The sequence below is a fragment of the Sarcophilus harrisii genome, chromosome 2, assembly GCF_902635505.1.
Source record: "Sarcophilus harrisii chromosome 2, mSarHar1.11, whole genome shotgun sequence".
Classification (NCBI taxonomy): Eukaryota; Metazoa; Chordata; class Mammalia; order Dasyuromorphia; family Dasyuridae; genus Sarcophilus; species Sarcophilus harrisii.
In genome coordinates, this window is record NC_045427.1 from 637,619,361 (window position 1) to 637,633,029 (window position 13,669).

Consider the following 13,669-nt stretch of genomic DNA (forward strand, 5'->3'; position numbering starts at 1 on the left):
GTTTCATTGTCTATGCTATCCTTTAGCAAGATATAGTTTCCTTTCTTATCTCTTTTAATTAAATCAATTTTTGCTTTTGCTTGCTCTGAGATAAGGATGGCTACCCCTGCTTTTTTGACTTCCCCTGAAGCATAATAGATTCTGTTCCAGCCTTTTACCTTTATTCTGTATGTATTGCCCTGCTTTAAATGTGTTTCCTGCAAACAATATATTGTAGGATTCTGGCTTTTGATTCAGTCTGCCATCTGCATCCACTTTATGGGAGAGTTCATCCCATTCATATTTACAAATAAAACTACTAATTCTGTATTTTCTGTCTTCTTATTATCCCCAGATTATACTTTTCTTTTACTTTCCCCCCTTACTTCTCTCCCCAGTATTAAACTTATGGGCACCACTTGCCTCACCCAGCTCTCCCTCTTTAGAATCCCTCCCACCCCCTTTGAGTCCTTCTCCCTTTCTTCTATTTAGCCTACTCTTTTCTTTTCCCTTTCCCTCTCCCACTTTTTAATGAGGTGAGAGAAGTTTCTCTATAAAATATGTTTAATATTTTCTCTTTGAGCCAAATCTGATGAGAATAGGATTCACACAATGCTCCTACCCTCCCTTAATTCCCCCAGATGATAGGTTTCCTTTGCATCTTCGTGGGATGTAATTTCCCTCTTTTTATATCCCTTTTCCCTTTTTTTCAGATACAATCCCCTTTCCACTTCTACTTCCCTTTTTTACATATTAACAGTAAAATCAAATTATACACTCTTTAAGTATTTCTGTAACAGAAAAACAGTTCTCAAGAGTTTTTTTTTTAATCTTTTATGTTCTTCTTGAGTCCTGACTAGGGTATTGGTGTATCCTTGAAAAAAAAGTGTGTGTGTGTGTGTGTGTGTGTGTGTGTATGTGTGTAGTATAGAGACTGTCCAGTGAAAACCTTGTCTTTAGAGCTTGCACTATATGCTCTACCTGCCATCAATCCATATAAAGAATTAGTGACTCTATCTCCAGAAATGAAGGAAGGACCCTATTCATATATGTTTCCTAATTAGTACTGGTATTTAGTGATTATTTCCTATTGATTTACAATAGAGTAAAAAAGGCTTTTTAACTCATAGTTGAGTCAAAAGAGAGTGTAAATACAAATTCTCTAAAAGAAAATTCTTTCTCTTGGTTGTTGGTGAGTAAAGAAAAAAATAATATAAACCTCTAGGTAGAAGGTGAAACAGTAGCAGCAAATGAAATAAAATAGCTGGGTCCTGTCTCTATCTACTTTATCTCAGTCTTCAGATCAATGTGACTATAAATCCTTGGTGCATCTTTTTTTTTTCCTTTCTATAGTGACTCTCCTTCTTTTCCCCAACTCTCCATCATAGGTGAATGAATATAACAGACAGAAGGAACTAGATTTTGGCTTTGGAAATTTCAAAAGGTCAAAGATCTCAGAATCTGAAGTCCAGTAAATACTTGGCTCCATTACGTAGTACAATAATGAATCAAACGTAATAGGTGAAACACCATGACTTTCCAGCAAGGAAACAACTTGTGTGCAAGATATTTTGTAGCAACTACTTAAATTTGCGATTACTCTCTCCAGAGAAGAAGTAGTAGAGGAAAGTATGAAGTGAGTTTGGAATACTTGATTTTTATATTGTGGTATATATTTGGTTTATTTTTTTTACTCATACTTAGTTGATACAATCTAATTTGTCAAATTATGTTAGAAAGATCAGTCAGTAAGTCAAAATATTTATTAGGTGTCTACTATGTGTCAGACATTATACTGGCACTGAGAATACAAAAACAAAAAAGTAAATAATATTCTTACCTTCAAATAGCTTACAATCTAATAGGAGAAGACAAAATTTTAAGAATCTTAAAAGCTTAGAGTTGGAGAAGGAAAAGTACCTGACATAAGGCATGATGGAGAAATCCAAAGGGGTATAGTCAGATGAGAAGTGAAGAGAAGCTGGCCTGATTGCCTCCATAAAAAGAGGTTATGGGAGGAGTTCTCTAGACTCCTTTAAGAAGGGTCTAAGGATCAGGGGATACTAATGAAGTATGAAGATCAAGGCTAATATGATCTCACAGGATAAGGTTAAAATGGGGAATGATGAGGAAATCTGAAGGAATACATCCAGTAAAAAGGATAAGATTGTTGTCTTGGTTACTCTCCTTAAAAATAAGTTTTGGGAGAACTTTTAATTTCCAATTAGATATTATTTATTTATTCCTATAGGAGACTTACTTAGATTGAGGCTTTTGAACAAGACTACAAATTTTTTCCCCTTAACATTTCAGGATTATATATGGATTATTCAGAGGAGATGTTAGCTGTCACCAGTTACAGGACTCAACCTGAAAAAGTGAGAGGACCCTGTCTAAATATTATAGAAAGATAGTAGGGAGGAGGAAAAGGAGAGGGAGGGAAGAGAGAGAGAGAGAGGGAAAGAGAGAAAAAGAATAAAGATAGAGAAAAGAAATGTATGATAATAAATAATTATGTATTATTACATATATATATATATATATATATATATATATATATATATTGAAGTGATACTATAATTGCCACTCACCTGGTCTTAAAAGGTTAAGAAAAGAGTTGAGCAGTTTCTCTTATGCAGCATAGTTCATTGCCATTCAGAGAGACATAGGAAGACCACAAGATAGAAAGCTGGATAAAAAATCAGACAGAGTCAGAAGAGAAGAAGAAATGAATGTGAAGACAGAGAGATATAGAGAGATAAATGGAGAGAGAGCAACATCAAGGTACAAAGAAAAAGACTGAATGAAAAAGTGACCAATCAATAAGACATGGCTTTTCAGGTGCCAATGAGCCACTAAGAGCTCTGGGGCTTCCCATCACATTGAAGAGCATTTTATTTTTATTAGGTCCATTCAAAGGTTGAGAACACCTTGAGCTATTCAGTCCAGAAAGGTAGATACAAACTGACAGGATAGATGTTCCTCCTGGGAATGGAAGGCTAAAATTAGGAGGAAGGGAAGGGAGGAAGGAAGGGAAAAGGAGAGGGAAGCAGAAAAAAGAAAGGAAAAAAAATCAAATAAATACATTTGTAAAAGGAAATTGTATATAATCACTACAGAAATATATTAAATATTATTACATTAAGAAAATATTCTTCAGGAAACTTGACATTGTAAATAGACTACTTAACTGCATTTCAGAAAATCAGAACCGGTTCAAATCACAGGTCTGGCACATAATAGCTGTATAATACTGTCTTAGAAAGGCAATTCACTATGGTTGTAGAGTATGCTGTATTAGGTTAAGTGGCAATGAGGAGAATTTAGACAGTTAAAATCATAGGTCACAACATCACAGAATCTGAGAAGTGGTCAATCTACTTTAATCATCTCACCAAGACATTCTGCTTTAACATACCTAGCAATATTCAGCCAATTTATGTTTAAAGATAACCAAGAAAGTGGAAGGAAATCACCCCAAACAATCTATTCCATTTCTGAACATTTGTAAATATTGGAAAGTTTTTTGTTGTTATTTTGCTTTTTTCCTAACATACAGGGCATACTGAGGTCTTTGCTACCGGTTCTGCTTTCTAGAACCAAACAGAATACATTTAATTGTGCTTCATTTTATGTCATTAAACATTGGAAAAGAGATATCATGTCTCTCATGAGTCTTCTTTTCCACAAAATAAATATTCTCAGATACTTCAACTTATCCTTATATTTATAAACTCATGGCCTTTCACCATCTTGGTTACTTTCTTCTAGACAAAATCTGGTTTATTATTATTCTTTTTGAACTGTTATGCCCCAAACTGAATTCATCCTTAGCAGAAAGATCTGAAAAATATAAAGAGTGGCCATCAACTCACTATTCATGGAGGATATATTCTGCTTAACATAACCCAAGTTTTCATTATATTTTTATTAGATTTTAGATTCCTATGGAATTTACAAATCTTGATCCTCTTCTGGACTATCAGTTCTTCTCCTAGACTATTGTTATTTATCATAAACTTAAAGAAATATAATAATACATTTTTTATTGTTGTTGTTTCTTGTTTATGCTTTTACTGGAATAAAATATTTTATATTTAATTTTGTTAAAAAATTTTATCCTATTAGTTTCAGCCCAATACTCTTTAGATCCTGAATCTATCATCCAGTGTGTTTCCTATTACTTCTCGTTCAGTGTCAAATTTTATTATTAAAGCTTTTTATTTTTCAAAACATATGCATGGATAATTCTTCAACATTAACCCTTGCAAAACCTTTGTGTTCCAATTCCACCCTCCCTTTCCTTACCTCATCCCATAGATGGCAAGTAGTCCAATGTATGTTAAAAATATTAGGAACATATGTTAAATCCAATATGTGCATACATATTTATACAATTATCATGCTACACAAGAACAATCAAATCAAACCAGATAAAATGAGCAAGAAAATAAAAAGCAAGTAAACAACAACAAAAAGACTGAAAATGCTAAATTGTGAACCACCCTCAGTTCCCAGTCCTCTCTCTGGGTGTAGATGGCGTTCTTCATCACAAGACCATTGGGACTGGTCTGAATCATCTCATTGTTTAAAAGAGCCATGTCCATCAGAACCGATCATCCTACAATCTTGTTCTTCCCATATACAATGATCTCCCGGGTCTGCTCATTTCACTCAGCATTAGTTCATGGAAGTCTCTCCAGACCTCTCTGAAGTCATCCAGCTGGCTGTTTCTTATAGAACAGTAATAGTCCATAACATTCATATGCCATAACTTATTCAGCTATTCTTCAACTGGTGGGCATCCACTCAGTTTCCACTTTCTTGCCACTAAGAAAAGGGCTGCCACAAACATTTTTGCACATGTGGGTCCCTTTACTTCTTTTATGATCTCTTTGAGATATAGGTCCACTTGACTGGGTCAAAGGGTATGCACAGTTTGATAACTTTTTGACATAGTCCCAAATTGCTCTCCAGAATGGCTGAATCCATTCACAACTCTATCAACAATGCATTAGTGTCCCAGTTTTCCCACATACCCTTCATTTTTGGCTTTTCCTGTCATCTTAGCCAATCGAGAGGTGTGTTTTGCTCTCTCAGAGAGCACATTGCATTTCTCTGATCTATAGTGATTTAGAGCACCTTCTCATATGTTTAGAAATAGTTTTAATTCCTTCATCTGAAAATTGTCTATTCATATTCTTTGACCATTTATCAATTGGAGAATGGCTTGGATTTTTATTAATTTGAGTCAATTCTCTATATATTTTAAAAATGAGTTTATCAGAAGCTTTGAATATAAAAATGATTGTATAAAACTTTTTAATTTAATATAATCAAAATTGTTTATTTTGTGTTCAAAAATGATCTCCAGTTTTTTGGTCACAAATTCTTTCCTCATTCACAAATCTGAGAGGTAAATTATACTATATTCTTCTATTTTTTTTTAATATCACTCTTTATGTCTAAATCATGAACTTATTTTGATCTTATCTTGGTATATGGTATTAGATGTGGGTCAATAACTAGTTTTTCTATACTAGTTTCCAATTTTCTCAGCAGTTTTTGTCAAATAGTGAGTTCTTATCCCCAAAGATGGGACCTCTGTGTTTATCAAACACTAGATTATGATTGTGATTGGCTATTTTGTCCTGTGAACTTAACCTATTCCACTGATCAACTAGTCTATTTTTTAGACAGTACCAAATGGTTTTGATGGCCACTGCTTTATAATATAGTTTTCGATCTGGTACAGCTAGGCCACCTTCATTTGCAGTTTTTTTCATTAATTCCCTTGAAATTCTTGACCTTTTGTTCTTCCAAATGAACTTTGTTATTATTTTTTTCTAGATATGTAAAATAATTTCTTGTGAGTTTGATTGGTATAACTCAGTGTCAGATTAGATCAACATAACATTTGCAACTTTTTACAATGTTATATTAATGTAGTGGAATATTATTTTCTATAAGAAATGATCAGATTGTTTGCTAAGAAATGACCAACAGGATGATTTCAGAAAGGCCTGGAGAGACTTACACGAACTGGTGCTGAGTGAAATGAGCAGGGCCAGGAGATCATTATACACTTCAACAACAATACTATATAATGACCAATTCTGATGGACCTGGACATCCTCAGCAATGAGATCAACCAAATCAGTTCCAATGGAGCAGTAATGAACTGAACCAGCTATGCCCAACAAAAGAACTCTGGGAGATGACTAAGAACCATTACATTGAATTCCCAATCCCTCTATTTTTGCCCCCCTGCATTTTTGATTTCCTTCACAAGCTAATTGTACACTATTTCAGAGTCCGATTCTTTTTGTACAGCAAAATAACGGTTTGGTCATGTATACTTATTGTGTATCTAATTTATATTTTAATATATTTAACATCTACTGGTCACCCTGCCATCTGAGGGAGGGGGTGGGCGGAAGGAGGGGAAAAATTGGAACAAGAGGTTTGGCAATTGTCAATGCTGTAAAGTTACCCATACATATAACTGTAAATAAAAGGCTATTAACATTAAAAAAAAAGAAAAAGAAAAAGAAAAGAAATGATCAGTAGGATGGTTTCAGAAAGGCCTGGAGAAACTTATATGAACTGATGCTAATTAAAGTGAGTAGAACTAAAAGAATATTGTACATGGACTAAGAAGATTATGTGATCTTCAATTCTGATGGATTCAGCTCTTTTCAACAATAAGGTGATTCAATCCAATTCCAAAAGTCTTGTGATAGAGAGAGCCTTTTATAGCTAGAAAGAAGATTATGGGGGCTGAATATGTTTTACAACATAGAATTTTCATCTCTTTTGTCAAGAGATGTTGTTTGGTTGTTTTTTATTATTTATGAATTTTTAAATCTGATTTTTCTTGTGCAGTATGATAAAAATGGAAATAGATTTAGAAGAATTACATGTTTTTTTTTTTTTTTTTAAATAGCTTTTTATATACAAAACATATGCATGGGTAATTTTTCAACATTGACCCTTGCAAAAACTTCTGTTTCACCTTTTCTCTTCCTTTCCTCCAATGCCTCCCCTAGATGATAGGCATATATGTTAAATATGTTAAAATATATGTTAAATACAATATATGCATACATATTCATACAGTTATCTTGTTGCACAAGAAAGATCAGATTTAGATAAAAGGTAAAAATAACCAGAAATAAAAACAAAAATGCAAGCAAACAATAATAGAAAGAGTGGAAATGTTATGTTGTTGTCCATACTCATTTCCCAGTGTTCTTTCTCTGAGTGTAGCTGGTTCTGTTCATTACAGATTAATTGGGACTGATTTGGATCCTCTCATTGTTGAAGAGAGCCATGACCATCAGAATTGATCCTCATGTAGTATTGTGAAGAATTACATGTTTAAATTTTATTAGATTACTTGCTGTCTAGGACAAGGAATGGGGGAAAGGGAGGGAGAAAAAAAATTGGAACACAACATTTTGCAAGGGTGAATGTTGAAAACTATCTTTGCATATATTTTGAAAAGATGAATAAGAAGGTATTGAGGAGGTATCTCTCTGGAGGGAGGGAACCTGACTCCAAAATATTCATTTGGTTTTAATTAAATGATAGCAGTGGGAAAACTGAGGTAGCTTTCCCTGGAAAGGGTTAGTGGAATAACATTGGAACAAATTGTATCCAAGCATGGATTGGTACTGACTATGATGTGGGAAAGATTCCTTTCTAGATTCCCACCCCCTCCTAGTTAATAATGTAAATTACCCTTTGACTCACAAATCCTGGTCCCTTTGAATTCCAATAGACGATCAGGACCTGTCCCAGCCCCATCCGGATCTGAGCCAACTTTGGGGCTACACCCAAAAGCCCCTCGAGCTAAGTCTCCTATTATAAAAGGGCCATGCTGGGAACCCCTCTTTGCAGAGATTCCAAACATGCTAGCTATGTGAGGACTCTCTGTCCACTGAACCCTCTGTCCAGTGCCCTCCTTATCTCTACCTTCACCTATCTCCTACTTCTAAACTCAATAATAAACCTCTTTTATCAATCTAGCTCTCAGACTAATAAATTCCTTTATTGGGAACTCATGCAGCTACTAGACCTCATTTACCTCTGTATCTTTGCGCTGAATCCAAGGGGGTTGCAGGGGAGCTCTGTTTGACTTCCTGTACCCCAAACCTGCCACTAGACCTTAACTAAACCCTAATTTCATTTAGAAATCTAGACCTCAGCAACTACTGATTCTGATAAAGAAACACATTTTACTTCTAAAGTTTTATAAGAAATAATGGTGAGGGATTGCAAATTGAGTGGCAATTCCATACACCTGGGCATCTGCTCTTATCAGGGAAAGTGGAAAGAATGAAACATACTCTTAAGAAACAGATGACTAAATTGATGTGAGAGTCCTTTGGGAAAAATTTCCTTGGGAAAAAATGTTTTCCTATTGTTTTGTTAGAGAATTAGAACTGTCCCCAGAATTGACCTGGGACTTTCCCCATATGAAATTATTTTATTTGGGAGGGAAAAAGGGAAAGACGCTCTATTGAAATAAATGATAAGTTTTTAAAGAATTATATACTGGCTGTGTTCTCATCCCTTTTAGCTCTTAGGAAACAAAGACTTCCGACCCAGACAACATATTTGGAGTTTGAGGTTATAGTAGAGTAGGTATTTACTAAGTCCTGGAAGAAGCAGAAGGGGAAGGACCAGATGTTTCAAATGACTGAGACTGAAGTTTGGAGGTTGAGAACACCAGGGTTAAAGGACTTGTGGAGGAGCCTCAAAAATGGATAGTGAAAGACAATTTATAATCTAAAATTGACTTTACAATTAGCAATGTTTGGTGGAAGGGGAAAATTCATTGTACTTAGAGGAATTTTAACAATATTGGTATTGTACCTGTTATGTATGTTTCCAGAAAAGTTTATAGAGACTCCGCAATTGGAGGAAGTTGAATTAAAATTTTTTAGGATGAATAAATTATTAATGTTAATTCTGATGGGGTTCTTTAATGTGAAATTAGGAAAGTCAATAGGTTGTATTGGGTCATTTTAAACTTGTTCCCATGGTTTGGGGAGATTCTGAAAACAATAGTCTGTCTATGTCTTTGACCCTTTGAACATGATTACTACTTGACCACATTTTGATATAGATTGGTTATTGAGCATTTTAAAATGTATTATTCAATTTAAAATCCATCTTCTTACATATGAAGATAATCTGAGGACCTTCTAGAATAAATCACTTATTGTTAGCAATATAAGATTATAGTCAATACTTATTTAGGATATGTGATCCTTGAGAGCTAAATTTACCTGAAGCTTTGATTAATGAGTCTTGTTATTTGAGATTAAATCTCTTGGGACTGTACCTGATATTATTTGAAGTTTTGAATTCAGGTACAATTGTCTGCTGGATCATCAAGCCAGTAATTCACCATCTGAAAAGAATATGCTACAAGCTATTAGAGGAATGTGTTCCTGCCTTGTTACAAGTAGAGGTTACTATCTGAGCAAAAGTTGGAAGGACAACTTTGGTCTCCACTTAAGGTGGAATCCTTCTGACTTGATTTCCCAGTGGTGCTCCTCTGAATAAAAAACCATCCGATTATTCCTGAGTCTGGCTATAAAGTGGAATTGTTACTGCATACTAGATAAGGATGCTTTATGCTGTCATGTGTGTACTCTCAGGCTGAAGCCTGAAGGACCAGTTTTTGATTATAATTATGTCCTTGTTTTTTCTTCTTACAGCAAATTTGTATAATCAGGGTAAGTGTTCAGTAAAAGCTATGAATATCTGAAAATATGTGGTCATTATATCCTAAATAAGTAGGTGAGTATTTGGCCAAATTATGTATCTGTTGCCAAATGCCTATATCTGCTGTTTCTTTAGCATTTTTGTTGTTGCTGACTTTCATGATAGGCATTTTTATTTCTGAAATGTTGTCTACTCTAATTACTAGGGATACAAATCTTTGGGGTGATAGATAGCCCCAAATGGGAGTTGGGGGTAAAGAACTCTAATTTATATGCTGAATAGGTTCATTAGACCCCAGGCCACGGTCAAAATAAGTATTAACCTGACGACAAAGGTACTGCATTTGTTAGCAGACCAGGCTGCTTAGACTAGAGAAGCAGTATTCCTGCAAAGATTGGTATTAGATTAGTTGTTGGCTGAAGAAGATAGAGTTTGTAGGAAAATAAATTTTTGCTGTGTGAAAATTGATGATAATGGACAAATAGTGAAGGAAATTGCCAAAGATATCAGAAAATTGTCCCATGTCCCATTCCAAACTGAGTCTTCACTGATGTGCTCTATGAATATGAGGTTTATCAGCAAATGATGGCAGGCACCAAAAGTTGAAGTTTCATCATATAAAGGGTTCATGATGGTCATTCTGTTTAACAAAGGGAAGATTTATCTGGGGTAATAGTTTGCAGATAAAATAAGAGGACCTGGTGGATACTGGCAATGGTAAATATGAAATAGAGTTGGGAAAGCATATGAAAGACAAGTTCTTCAGTGGAACTCACAATTACCCAATAAAAAGGAAGTACCCTATGAAGTTGGGGCATACCCTTATCTGGCAGACTAAATCCTGAAAAAGACTTAGCACCCTAAGAGAGTTAGTTAGCTATAAGGAAGAGAAGTGGGGTGGGAAAGCATAGCAAAGATAGGAGAAATAACACATGGCATGGGGGGAGGGAAAAGACACTACAAGGTAGAATGCTGTGTAGTGGGCTGACCCAAAGGAAGGTATCAGCCATGGGATGGACCACAAGTAGGTTTTATAGGGAAAATTTAACCTTGGGTACATGCCTGATTTTTGCATAGAGAAAAGATTGAAGAATCTTTTAGGGGCAAGTCCAGTTAGACTTGGACCTTTAGAAGGTGGGACCACAGAATCAATTGAAAACAGGTTCTTTGGTTTCATTTCTGACAAGGATGAACCCCAATAGAGAAAAAGGACAAACCAGGTCCAGAGGGATAGGAGACTAAGAACAAGATGGTTGAGGAAATGTATCAAGAGTGATGTGAGAGGCTTTTATAAGGGTTAATAAATGAAGAGGAGGGACTGAATGGGGTAAACCGAGTGAATCATATGAGCATATGGCCTTGAACTAACAAGTTGAGCTATAGCTAAAAAGCTACAGGTGTTCTGTTGTCTTAGATGAACATTTCACCTCCTATTCCCCCCCACCACTTCTTAATTAGTATTTAAGTATTTCTTTTAAAGAAGACAATAGCTTTGGAAATTCAGGTAACAGAATTCTCTCATCCAAGATTATCTGCTTGTATAGCATTTTTCTAGGGAAATTTGAATTAAGAGATTGTTATTTATTCTTTTGTTTCTGGGATGGATTTCCATGTTTAGAGTGCAAGTCTGAATTCCTTCAGCCAATAGGAGAAAAGGTTGGAGGACAGGGACTTCTGCATTTAGGGTCTATTTAATCTTGTGTTCTTATGTTTTGCAGTTTGTGCTTTGTACTCTTCTACCGACACCTTGTCTGTTAGGAGTTGCCCTTTATAAATGAGATTGTAATAAATCCTTTTTTTTTTTTTTTTTTGCTTTTTATGTCAAGAACCTCTGATTTTAATTTGGGTAAGATCACTGTCCCATACATGTGTGATTCTGGGCAAATTATTTAACCTCTGCATGTCAATTTCTTTAACTTAAAAGTGGCAATTCTAAGAACAACTACATCACACAACTTTTTTTGAGGATCCAATAAGAAAATATCTATAAAGTATTTGACCCAGTATTTTATATGTGGTAGTCACTTAATAAAAGCTTATTGTCTATTAGTATAGGCTAAAATCAATGAATTTTCTTTGCTATCATATCACAATATTTAAATTCAGTCCACTAAATTTTTTACAATTTTTTTTTTTCAGATTACCGAGGTCAATCTCTAGCTGAACAGAACTAAAATTGCTAAAAAGGTGACTCCTAATATCCCATAGGCAGTAAATGGCAGTCAGGATTCAAGTTCATTTTTTTCTGAATCCAGTTATTCTCTTTCTATTGTATTATATTGCCACTCAAAGAACCGTGAAAGCTGTATTCTTTGTATGCATATGTGTGTGTGATTTTATTGAAGAATTTCCTCTGCCAATAAGATTCAGATGGACCACTGATTTGAAATTTATTATCTTACAGAGTGGCCTGAAACATTGAAAGGTTAAGTGACTTACTATCTCAGAGCTACAGAGCAAGTATATGTACGAATCAAGACACAAAGCTGTCATTGTCTATACAGTAAACACTGGGTAGTTAATATATCTAGCCCTAATAAATAAAATATTTGAAGACTTATTAGAATCTCTAATAAAAATTCCTTTGGATAAGCATGAAAGAGCTCCTTAGAAACAGGTAGAGAAATGTTCTCTATTCATTTCAAATTCAAAATGACTCACAAAACATGCTATCTTCAGGCTAATAGGTCAGTGGTCTTGAAACTGTGAAAATAAAGTACCAGATGACCAAAATCATCTTTGAAGGTTTATATTAAGTAACTTCTATCTAACTGGTGAAATTCACTTTCTTAAAAATGATCCTTATTGATTAAAGAACTCACTTTGAATTAAATGCTAAAAATTCTTCAATATAAAAGCCCATAAAGGCTAGGAATAATAAGGTTGTAGCTGTAAATCAGTTCTCCAGCTCTGACAGAAAACTACATCAATTTTTAAAGAGTACTATTAGATGCCCTTGAAAAAAACATGAAGTTTGATATGTGATTCCTTAAGTTTTCCAGGAAAAGTATTCATTTTAATTTTGTAGAAGTATTTCTATTTTCATTAATTGTCAGGTTTTCATAAAATGCTAATTGATGGGTAGAACAGTTTTATGATGATAGTTATTCTGCCTCCAAGGAGATTTAGTCTAAGTACAAAAAAACATGTTTTGGAGCATTAGACTTTGTTAGACTTATTGAAAATTGGTTTTAAATCATGAATTTAATATAATTTTTGAATGAGTTTATGAATAAAAAAAGGCTTTATTAAGTGCTTACTTTGGACTGAGTCTTTAGTTAAGAGCTGAGAATGCAAATATGAAAGCAAAAAAAAAAAAATCCTTGGCCTTAGGAGCTAACATTATAATGCAGGAGACAAAACACATAAAGTTTTAGGAATGACAAGTAGAAACAAAGAGAAGTATATTAATACACCCCATCCAGAACAATGCTAAGGGTTCCTTTTTCCACCAGTGAAAGGAGGAGGAATAAAAAAAGAGGACACTAGAAAGGCAGTCATTAATCAGATCAGCGCCATATGCTATGAATTTCTTGGCTAGAAGAACTTAAGAATACATCTCAAAATGTTGTTATCTATTTGTTTCTTGAGAACAGGTGACATAATAACAATTATGAAATGACTATATTTAATCTTGGAGGAATCCTTGTAAGTAAAGGTTCTTTGGTAGAAAGTAAGTGGGAAGTACTAATTCAAAGAAATCAGAGGGTATGACTACAGTCAAGAGGCAAAGGTCAGTCACTTGAATATATTGGTTTAACTTTAGCAGAGAAGAGGTAAAATGTAGACTACCCTCTGACACAGTCTTCCTCACTTCCCCGAATTTGATCTCAGATGCACCCAAACATGTCTTCTTCCTATCTTCTTGTCTGTACTATTGTATGAACTGCCTAAATCTTCTCCCTGCTTACAGTCCCTCTCTGATCATGTTAAACAAAGCTTCCAGAGTATT